Consider the following 12812-nt stretch of genomic DNA (forward strand, 5'->3'; position numbering starts at 1 on the left):
TCTTTCTCTCTTTATTTCTTCTCTCTCTTTCCTTTTCTCTCTTTCTTTATTTCTCGTTCTTTCTTTCTTATTTTTTTTTTCTTTCTTGCTCTCTTTCTTTCTCTTTCTTTCTTTCTTTCTTTCTTTCTATTTCTCTTTATTTATTTCTGTGCATATATACACTCTTGTAATTAAATGTGTGTGTTGCTCCTGGCACGTCAGTTAGGCCACTTACGTCTTCACTGCCTCTCCCACGTTACCTAATAATTGCTGTTACACTTAAACGTTAGTTCTCTGTACGTTTCTGTACATGTGAATGGGCTGTAATACTGCAATTGCACTATCCCTAATTATTATTGCAGTTCACAGCTTTAATGACTATGAATTGTAGTAAATGCATTGTGTTGCAGGAATTGTAACTACTCGCTCCTATTGTTTATGAAGTATATTGTCTTTTAAATATAGTTGTCCGTGTTTTTTTTTCTTTTTTTCTATAATGCATCATATTATGAATACAGGTTACAGTTAGGAGCCGAGAACATTACTAATGTCACTATAATGATACTCTACCGGTCAAAAGTTTTAACAACTATGGATTTGTGGTTAGAACAGGGATTTCGTTTTGAATATTCTATCATATCATAATGCTAGAGAGAGAAAGTATTTATTTTGTTGGTCTATTTAGTGTTTCCGATGTGTTTGTACATTGAAGTCAAGTATATAGCTGTTTTCATAGCTGATCGAAAACTTTTGATCGGTAGTGTAACTGATTGTAATCATTATCCTGCATCATCATGATTGGTACTCTTCGACCGTTCCCTTGTCACACGTGCGCTTTTAGAATCAATGGCAAAAAAAAAAATAATAAAATAAATAAACATTGTGACTGCGCTCGCAGGCCGAGTATTATTTTAATCCATGGGAAATATTAAGTTCTATATAAAATTTAAACACCCTCGTATCTTAACCTCAAGTACCTACATAATGATTTTCGTTTCTATTAGCTAAAGCCTAAAAATATATTAATTGGGACAACTTTTCATTGCATTTGACAAGTTTCTTATAATATAATTATTGTGGTAGCGATTTCTTAGTGTGGCTAGTTTCGTTTCGTGTAGTGAAGGTGGTGTAAATTTGTAATGAGATTTTTTCCTTGCCACGGTATCATGCAAACTTGTAAAAGCGTTTGTTATAGACGAAGTGATGCCTTTAACTGTAAACAGTTTAAAAAACACAACACGACGACACTATGAGGTTTTTGCCGCAATTAGCAGAAAGAGAGACTTAAACTAGATCCCATAAATACGAGGTAATTTTATATGGGAATAATGGGCGAATGAAAAAAGAGGACTATAACTTGAAGGCAAATGATAAATTAATTACTCTGGTAATGAAATTATAATTACAACGTTCTATAAATAACTTCGCCGACTGTGAGATGTTGAGTGAAATATGGTAATCGATATTTTAATATACAAGAGTTGTAATTATACAGGGTGGCGCAGATAAAAGTAGTCCGTGTAAGTATAGAGTAAATACAGAAGCGAAGTTCTGGAAAGGACTCACCTTTTATAGAAGATGTTGAAAGTGGTTCCCTGTAGCATCAATACACAGCTATGCACGTCTAATCATGTTCAGGTACGCCCAGCTTCAATAAGTTCTGGTGTGCGAACTGAAGGAACTCTTCCTCTTTTCACATCTTGCACAGATCTCGTAACGTACCACTTTTTAACCGAACCCTGTACTGCTCTCTTTGCCAGTTGTTCTCCCTCCGGAAATTTGTCCCTGAAAATTTCGCGAGTTTCCTTTTTTTTTTTTTTAGGAGGCAGGGAACAAGCATCCCACGCACTACGACCTCTGCGGTCTATTGTACACCCCCCATGTGGGATGAGTTGTGTGCCCACCCATCTCTAAGCGCACCGAGGTAAGCCCTTGACCCCCTTAACGCCCTATCCCTACAGCCAACAGAGTCCATGTACCACTCCTGCTTCGGCAACCCTCCCCCCCCCAAGGCTCCCTTAACGGTCCGAGGCGGAAGTCCTCTCCCCGAGAAGGTCTGCTCTGGGTTCCGTTGCAGAAGCTATCCATCATCGCAAGAATACAATCCACGGAGACCGGTCGAGAGAGCCAGCAGCTTCGGAGGGCCGCCTATAGAGCGATCTGAAAACCAGAAGAAGTAACGGGATGTTGAATGAAAGGATGATAGGGGAGGAAAGGAAGTGGCGAAGATGAGTGGGGTTCCAATTGCCTGGTAAAGTTATCTGATATACATCCATAGGAGTGAGGGGGGGGGGGAACCCCGAAAAAACCTCACCCAGGCAACTCGTCCCAACCGGGGATCGAACCCGGGCCCGCGGGTTCGGAGTTAAACTCGCTAACCCCTCAGCCACAACGGTGGACGCGAGTTTCCTTACTCGATTATGTTCTCACATACGCTTCCAAAATTTCCACTCTTTCTTGTATCGAGTGAGTCATTTTGCAGAATGCGAACAGACGCGTGTACAGTAATTCGACTGATAACTGATGAAGTACTGACAGAAAGAATGTCAACAATCGATTATTGCATAAAATTGTCCATTGGTGTAGAAGTTTACTCATTTCGTTATCATAAAATACTATACGATAGAATACGATAATGGAATTTCAAGCACTCAAAATATCGCAATCGTAATCAAACGGGACGTAGGCTACTTTTATCAGCGCCTCTCAATATAATATAATATAATATAATATAATATAATATAATATAATATAATATAATATAATATAATATAATATAATATAATATAATATAATATAATATAATATAATATAATATAATATAATATAATATAATATGTAATGTAATGTAATATAAAATGAAATATAAAATATAATAAAACATAATACAGTATAATAATAGTACATTATGCAACGAGCCTATAATGGTAGTAATTAAGATGCGAGTATGTTTATGAAACGAGCGCAAGCGAGCTTCATAATTTCCATACGAGCGTCTTAATTACCATTATAGTCAAGTTTCATACGACTTTTTATGCTCGACCATATTTCTAACTTGAAATTATTCATAAGTATTCATGTTATTCTTATCTGACTGAGGAGCGGAACTAACCTTGTGCAATACCTCGTAAATTGTGAGATGTGCGCAGACGCGAAAGTATTGATTTTTCCGAGAAAAAAATGTCTCGTGCTAGTTGTCTTTCGATTGCATATCCGAGAATAATCAATACTTACGCTTTAATATTGCTACAATGGTTCTTTCTGATTGGTGGAACACCTGAACTTTAATGAATAGGTGTACTTTAATGAGTTACATTAAAGGGCTGCTACCAGGTGTATAATTACTACATTTCGGCATGGTCGAGCATAAAATAATATAATATAATATAACATAATATAATATAATATAATATAATATAATATAATATAATATAATAGGGGCGCGCGGTAGCGTCGCGGTTAAATCGTAACGTTGCAAGCAGGAAGGTTGCGGGTTCAATTCCCAATGGGATCATGGATTTTTTCATTGATCTAATCCCTCCAGCCGCATTATGGCCCTGAGATCTACACAGACTCTAACAGAAATGAGTACCAGGGGCATTTCCTTGGGGGTAAAGGCGGAGGGCACGTAGGACTAACATCCCTACTGCCATTAAATTCCGTTTGTCTGTGAAGGTGGGAGTCTTAATCTCTTGTCACCTTCTGAACTGATTTGGCCTAATGGAATGCAATATAAACATTGCCGTATGCTAATGAAAGATAGATTTACCATAGGAGAAGATATGAGCCGAATCTTAAATGCGTGTCCAGCAACCTGTTGAGTGTACTAGGGGGAGACGGATTTATAAACAAAAAAATTTGCAAGAAATAAAAAAAAAATTATTAAAAATGGAGAATATATGCAATTTTAGCTCGAATATAATAATAGAAGAATATTAACAGACAATAAACTATAGACTAAGAGGCAAACGATATATTGATCGTCCCGGCAAGTGCTGGAAGACGTGACAAATTACGTATAAAAGGTAAGGAAAGGAAGAATGCGTAATTAGATTTCAAGTTATTCCAATTGTTTGACCAATTTTAACGTAGATTTTTCTCTTCATAATTGACGAAATTCGATCGAATGTAATAAGCCGTTATACAAGCTGTTTTAGAAGTAATGGTAAAAAAATTTAAGGATGAAAATAAAAACGAAGAAAAGCAAAAAATTTCCAGAAAACATGGGTCCGAAAATTAATCGTTTATGAGATAAAGACCTTTATTGCTATTACATAGACTTTTAGATGATGGAACGGTAACAAAGCTATAATAGTGTAGGCCTAATGGTTAGCTGAGTTTGGCGGGAAAACTGAAGTAAGAAGTGAAACCAGTGTAGGCATATTTAGCGATAAGTCGCTAAATCTAGGGAATTTTGAATCAGTCTCGGCGACAAATTTTATAAAATACGATTAGCGACTTTTCTGCTGATTTTGATATTCGTCTACTTTTTTCTTTCTTTTTTTTAAGTTAAATCATTCAACTGAAGTCCTGCACTTCTTAGTTTTAGAAGAGGCATGGGTGCATGACTGAGTCGTCTAATGATTCATACGTGAAAGCCCTGATCTCATATATTTGTGATCAGTGATCAGGGGTGAAAGATGCTGATTCAATGATTCTCACGGGTTAGGTGTCTCTCTCAATGCTACTGCTCCAACACCCATAAACGGCGGCAACTTTGATTGACACGTGACGAGTCGCGAATTGCAGCTGATTTAATCTTGGTTCTTCCCCGCAACGCGGAGATTTTCCACTCCGACCCGGCTAGAGGCAATTGAGTTTTATAATCTTGTGCCGACAGTTTTTGTGAAGCAAATGAGACTAGTTTTTACTGGTTTTAATATATTTTGTGCGAGATCGTGCGTTTTTGCTGTTTTCCGCACAGAACCAATACGCGGCATGTGTGAAATACCACATTCAGTATTCCCAACGTAACACACATAACAATTTCCCTCTTCTTACCGCTTAAGCGCGACATTCATTTTACTGCTTTAGGCTTTTAACATATTATTTTTAGAGACGTTTAACATAGTAATAATTATAAATTGGAAACTTACCACTGCAATTTCACCTAAATTGCAATGTTAATTATTGTTTTTAAATATTTGCAAAAATTAAGTAAAGTCTACTACTCCACGAAACTTATTGCATTCCTGATACAAGTAACATTACGGAAGCCGTGAAAAAATCAACAAGATTCCAGATGCGGAAGTTATTACTGCAATATGTTATATAAATAATATTGTTAAAATATTAAAATGAGAAGTAAATCATTACATAACCTTACCGTTTATTTTAAGTTCGCATTTATAGACTGAAGGAAAAAAAGACAGACGTATATCATGGCCTGCTGGAGTATAGTAAACACAGAAAACATAGAAACATAGTTGAAGAAAGATATTTTGGTTTTCCGAAGTTGCCGTCATTAAACAGAAACCAAGATGGAGATTTCATTGCAACTAATTAGAAATTCGTCTTTCAGGGATGTAATAAACGATCTTCGCACAAAATAATGTACGATACACGAGCGGTATGTTTGTTTTCATGTTCTCGGAAATTAAAAAAGGTCAACTACGTTTCGCTTTTTCAATCTTTTCCTGGAACATGAAAACGTCAACATACCGCTCTTGTAACGTATATTACTATTAATATATTATGTTTAAAAAGTGTTAGGTTTCAGAAAAAAATTGTGGTCAAACGCTTAGGTTAAAATTTTCATAACTACAATTTCCCAGAAAATATAGCGTCAGTGATTGGATCAAGTGTAGTGTATTCACAATCAGCTGTTCCCATACCTTCCATCTCAACATAACGGCCGTCAACAATACAACCAGACTCTGGAGAAGAGGGTGACGACGAGGAAATGTTATTTTTCTCCGCATATGTATGTTTTTCTTATTTTTATTTAGTGATATTTATTATTATAGTTTTTAGTGAAATTTCTGGGGATATTTTAACAAACTTTGGAGAAATTTAGCTACTTTTTGTTGAAAAGTTAGCGAGATTTTAGGGCGATACGTTGGCAACAGTGAGTGAAACTCTTCTTCGAAATCGTATTGAGTCAACCAGTCAATTCGTGACTAAACGTCATTCCCATCCTTATAGTAGCCATCAGTTGATTGAGCTGCGATTGGGACTTGTATTTGGAAGAAATCTATAAGCTTTATGGAAAACCAAACAGGAGTATGAAAGCAATAATTAAACGGATATGAGAATGATGATAGGAGAACGGATCCTGTGATGGGAAGAAGTTAATCACGGCAGTTTTCTTGTGCAACACTTAGGCCTATCGCTGTTGCATCTATTTTATATCCTGCTGTACGTTCGCTGCTATTTTCATTCCTGCATTTCTCCGTGATATTGACCCCGTAACGGGACAGACAATTTTGTGTGAAAGTGAGTGAGTGTGGACCACTGACTTGACGGATCACGATCCATCACATCGCTAACAGCGTAATTACGACTTCGAGCTTCGCTACAATTCCTCAATTACAGGGCTTCATGACGCAACAATGCTCTTGTCACTAATCCACGGCTTTGGGAAGAATAGAAAAGTAAAGAACATCGAATTGAAACAATGCTTTCTTCACTAGAGACAAAGAGAATACAGAATTACAGAAAATCGTGATCCGAGAAACTTCTCGTCATCATTCGGCACGTTTGAAGTGATTGCAGAGTTACAGAGCATCCAGACAAAACCTTCGATAGTTTTAAATAGGATAAAAAATAAATAAATTAGTGTCATACTCATTACGCTTTTCGTAGAAATTACGTTCTTATACTTCTTATCATCTTGAAAGGTTTTACCAATAACCAAAAATGTATTTAAAAATAGGCTTAAGGACTTTACAAATAGAAGGGTGGTATATTATACTCACTATTTAAAGGATGTAATTGATGTTCTGTTATTTGAAGCGTTGTAGCAGTGAAGTGTGTTATGTCAGTGAAGTGTGAAATGTGTTTTCTTCAGAATATGTATGATAAGACTTTCTTGTGTTAAATTCTAACGTACCTTGTTTACATGTTTCGACCTATTTATGGGTCATCCTCAGAAGTGGTCGTTGTTGGTCTTGGCGCCTCTTCTATTGTTTCCTGTGAGGGTGTGTTCGTGTGGTATAATGTAGAGTCAAAGAGTGTGTGTGTTCTGAAATTGAGCTGTGTTGAGAATTTCGTTGGGGTGTGTTTTCGTGTGTATATTTCATATTGTTCTAGTGTGTTTAGTTTCTGGCTTTTTGGTTGGATGTGTAGTATTTCCATGTCTGTGTTGATGTCTCTGTGGGCGTGGTTAGCATTTGTGATGTGGAAGGAAAGGGTGAGTGACGTATTCGATGAGTGACGCAACGCCACAATTGTCGCCCAGTTCTCAAAGCCTGGTCTAGACATATCGATACTCAAAGTGAAACAACTCACAAAAACTCAAATTTACACTATTTAAGTGACATCAAAAGCGGATGTCGAATGTAATAACATTGTCAATTATCGAAATTTCCATTTTTAAAACCGAACCAAATTTCGTATCTTGCTGTATAATTTTGTGAGAGTGCTGTTAACTCCTCAAGGCTTAAATGCTTTTAAAACTTTCTGAGCGTTGATATTGAAGGGTTTTTTGAAAAAGAACCGTAGTCCAAAAAATGCAAATTTGAGATATTAAGCATATGGTGAGCGTATTGTAGCGGCCATCTACTGAATTATTTGTTGGGGGGGGGGGGAACACCATAGGCCTATGTTATAGAGGTAGACATTTTCAGTGGTTTTTTATAAAACAACCATCGTTCAAAAACTTCTTTTTTTAGGAAACAGTTACTGTCCAGCCAGGACGAATATAGTATTTACAAATATCCCATTAATATCATCTTCAAAACATTTATCCATACAATTTTAAACTGTAGTAGACTTGCAATACTGCTTCTTACATGCCTCACAAATATATATATATATATATATATATATATATATATATATATATATATATATATTGGCGCGTGAATTGTTGTATTCTTAAAACAACAATTGCCCACAATTACCTGCATTTACACATGTATTTTTATTAGGCAAATTAAGTTATAAATGTATTTTCGTTTTCGAATGTTTCTAAAACAACTTAAAAAATGCATGATGAATTTCATACTTGAAGTGTCGACAACACCCATGCCAGAGTTGCTTTTGTTTCTCCTGAAAATTTATGTTTTTGGACTTTGGTTGTTTTTTCAAAAAATCCTAAGATTTTGAAAGTCTTGGATATAACGTATACCTGTACCAATATCTTCATTTCGACAGAATAGTAGATATGAGTATCGATAACATTTTTTCGACATCACTTCGATTCTAAAATCGACATTTTCTTGGTATAACAACATTTCTACGGCCCAATCGTATAAAACTCCCTGACTAAAGATCAACTTTGATCGAAGATTGAAAAGTGAACCGAGTTCAGACACTTCCTATTGTATAAAACTTTTCTGCGATCTAATTACCTTGGTACAAATGCAATCTAAGTTCACGTGAAAAGGATTTGGCAACATCGCATAAACAGGTGAAATATGTGATGCGCGGACATGTTGTACAGGTTTGTTCAGTGTTGCCAATCCAGCGACTGTAACTCTTTTTCAACAACGATTTCTTTTAACTTTTATATTGCTTAAATAGGGATTTAGCGACCTTTTTAGCACCCCATAGTGACGAAATTTAATCTTTCCTTGTTGATAATGAGAAATCTAGCGACTTTACAACTACTTCTTGGCGACTTTCCGTACACTCTGTTGGAGACACTGGTTTGTTTTGTGCAATGTAAATAATGGCAGACAATAAGAAGAAGTTTGACTGTTCTCCAAATTGTTATCATGTTACGGTGTTTGATATTGCTAAACATAATAAAGCTGTATAAAACGACAATTTTCGTTTAGTAATAGAGTTAATTGAAAATTTATGAATGTACCTATCATATCCATTAATAATTAATGGTTGTTATAAACATAATATAATTATAAGTTATGTTATTTGATAACTTACTACTGAACATGATAGAGCCTTATAAAATGTAAGATTGTCTGTGTATTAAGACAAGAAATTGAAAAAAAAAAAATATATATATATATATATATATATATATACAGAGACATCATTTTATTTTTACTGACATTTTTAATATCAACCTGGCTGTATCTTTCGATTAAAGGCCTAGAACCGAAAACACCGCTTGCTCCCCCTTCCAAGACTGGAGTTCTATGATACTGGCGTAAAATAGAAATCATTTTACTATGTATAGGAGGGAAGAAAAGTAGTTTATCCATTTATGTAAACTAGGAAATATCGCAATTTTGAGTTTGATAATTTTCATTAGGTTTTTGTTTAATCAAAATACACTAGGCCTACTGTATTAACACTTAGTGTTTTTACTTACGAATTGAGCTATCCATTCGGACGTATTAATTATGCAGTGTATATTGTACTGTTACAGCACATTAGTGTACAATATTTGAATGAAGTTAAATTGAAAAATAATCATAATATGGATATTTAAACACATTTTTGAAAATGGTGGCCGTTCATTTCGATACAGGCTTCAGTTCTTTTGTGCATATTATCGCAGTATAGACTATTGTACCTAATTCCAATTACCAGTTTCGTCCTTCGTACGAGTAACTCATGTTGAAATAATTCTATGCCTACTCTATAAAAGAGTGCCTTACTTACTGTAAATTTAATCTTCACTTCTTCCCGATCCGAAAAGATAAAATTACCCAGAAATGCTATCTACTGTCCGTTCAAGTGGTTTTGTCGTAGAAAAGGGGGGAAATCACGTGACAGTTAATTACTTAACGGGGCCCTTTTATTTAAGTTATTTTAAACAGTGTTGTATAATATTACGTAGACGTCTAATTCCTAACAGAAATTAATGTTTTCAGAAAAGAGCTAAGACAGCCCAGCTACTAGACTTTACAGAGGGACGAACAGAAGCAGGTGGGGGAAACCGGGATGTGACGTAGGCAAACGGACGACAGTACCTGTGCGAAAATATGATTCAATATTGAAAGCTCTTTCGTCACTGGAAAACGCGAACATATTTCTGCAAAGTACTATACTCACCAACTCAGCACTGCATACGTGGCCTTGGTTCTGTGTGGAGAACGGTTGGAAGTTTACTAGTAGAGGGGGTGGGAGTGAAGTACATTAAAAAACTCAGGTACAATAAAAATTGAAGTAAAAATAAAATGATGTCCCTGTATATATATGAATGTACCTACCACACCTAATAATAATAATAATAATAATAATAATAATAATAATAATAATAATAATAATAATAAAATAATAATAATAATAATAATAATAATAATAATAATAATGGATATTTTATTTGCACAATCTGTCACTCGTATATTTCAAACAGAAAAGAAATAACTGAACTTGGATCATCTAACTTAATCGGAGAAATTTCTTCAGTCAAAGTTGACTTTAGTTTGAGACAAATTAATCTCAGATTAGACTTTATACAACACAAAATTCCAAGTTCAGCTAGAACAAGGATCAATTTAACCTCTGATCTAAGATTAAATGGTTTATACACTCGGGCCTACATGTACCGACAAACTTTAAGTGAAACTAGCTGTATTCGAAGATAGAAATCCAGACCTATCGAATATAAAATCAACACACTAACCCGTAGATAGTTAATTCCATTTAAGTTTCGCATCTTACTGAGAAATTTATATGAAGAAATGTTAAAAACGGATTGAAAACTTTATCGATTTTTACAAGTGCCCCATTCTTCTGTTCCATTGTTTCTTAAATAAGATATATCGATTTTGAAGACGAAGAAGTCTATGAACTCTATGGGGTGCATAACCCTCACTTTATCTACAACGTGCACGCTTTAAAGTGGTACAACAATGTTAACTCCTTCCGTGTATACTTCCATGTACACGTATTTAACACGTGGCTTGCCGTACAGCGCAATACGTCCTATCACTTTCCATTTATGATCACAACCAAGTCAGTCATCTACATTCCAGGAAGTAACGTCCAGATGAACAAAACACAGTCGCAAATATGTTTTTCAGCTTTTTTGTTAATAAGGTCAACGAACAGAATAGATAAAGCACCTATTCCAGAGTAAATTTTACGAAGTATGTGGATGTTTTTAACTGTCCGTTGAGTTCAAATGATTAAAACAGAGATAAAACTGTTGTTTTGAGTGAAGCGACATACAGGAAAGTAATTATAGTGTCGGTGGTTAGCAGAGATGAGTCGAAATGTTGATCACTTTGTATTAATTTCAGATAAAACATTTTGTGTTTTTAGTGTTGGTATTTAGACTATGACGATTTTATCAGAAAAAGGATGCATTATATTGTATTTTCGCCCTTTCCCAAGGAGGACCAGCATTAAGTTTCTTGTCAAAGTGGACAGGGTTCGATCTCCGACAAAATATGCCATATTTGTAATAAAGGTGAATAGGCATGTAGGAGAAGCTACCCCAAATATTTCCCATTTACTTGTCATTTCATACCCAATTATTGCACATAATTCACTGAATATCTTCTAAAGGGACATCATTTTATTTTTACTTCAATTTATATTGTACCTGAGTTTTTGAACGTACTTCACTTCCACGCCCTCTACTAGTAAACTTCCAACCTCACAGAACCAAGCGTATACAGTCAAAGTCGCCTTAAGGTTGTAGTAAACACAAACAGGATTGAGTTAGTGAGTATAGTACGTTCCAGAAATATGTTCGCGTTTTCCAGTGACGAAAGAGCTTTCAATATTGAATCATATTTTCGCACAGGTACTGTCGTCCGTTTGCCTACGTCGCATCCCGATTTCCCTCACCCGCAACTGATTAAAATAACTTAAATAAAAATAATTAACTGTCACGTGATTTCCCTCCTTTCTACGATCCTGCCACATAACCATTTGCACAGACAGTAGATAGCATATCTGAGTAATGCTATCTGTGCGGGTCGGAAAGAGGTGAAGATTGAATTTACAGTACGTAAGATACTCTTTTATAGAGTAGATACAGAATTATTTCAACACGAGTTACTGGTACCAAGGACGAAATTGGTAATTGGAATTAGATGCAGTAGTCTATAGTGCGATAATATGCACAAAAGAACTGAAGCCTGTATCTAAATGAACGGCCACCATTTTCAAAAATGTGTTTGAATATCCATATTATGATTATTTTTCAATCTAACTTCATTCTCTGTATTGTACGCTAATGTGTTGTTGACAGTATAATATACACTGCATAATGAATACGTTCGGATGAATAACTCAGTTCGTGGGTAAAAACACTATTGTTAATACTGTACTGTATTTTGATTAAACAAAAACCTAATGAAAATTATCAAACTCAAAATCACGATATCTCCTAGTTTACGTAAATGGGTGAACTACTTTTCTTCCCTCTTATACTTAGTAAAGTGATTTGTTTGTATTTTACGCCAGAATCATCGAACTTCAATCGTGGAAGTGGGTAGCAAACGGTGTTTCCGGCTCTGAACCATGAATCCAAAGGTATAGCCAGGTTAATATTAAAAATGTTAGTAAAACTAAAATGATGTCGCTGTAGAAATTTATGTGGGAGAGATTCGATAAAAATTATAGTTTCAAATTCTATTTGTGATTGAATAAGGCTATGCATGTTCTTCTGTACTCTAACTTTACGATATGTTGCGCAAGTGAGAGAACTGAAATATACCACAGATGCGGCTAAGATAATTTTATAACGGTCTCCAGATCTATACCGTTCCATAGCTGTGAGTGTTGCGCTGAGTAATAAGTACATC

Source organism: Periplaneta americana, chromosome 11, assembly GCF_040183065.1.
Source record: "Periplaneta americana isolate PAMFEO1 chromosome 11, P.americana_PAMFEO1_priV1, whole genome shotgun sequence".
In the NCBI taxonomy this organism is placed as follows: Eukaryota; Metazoa; Arthropoda; class Insecta; order Blattodea; family Blattidae; genus Periplaneta; species Periplaneta americana.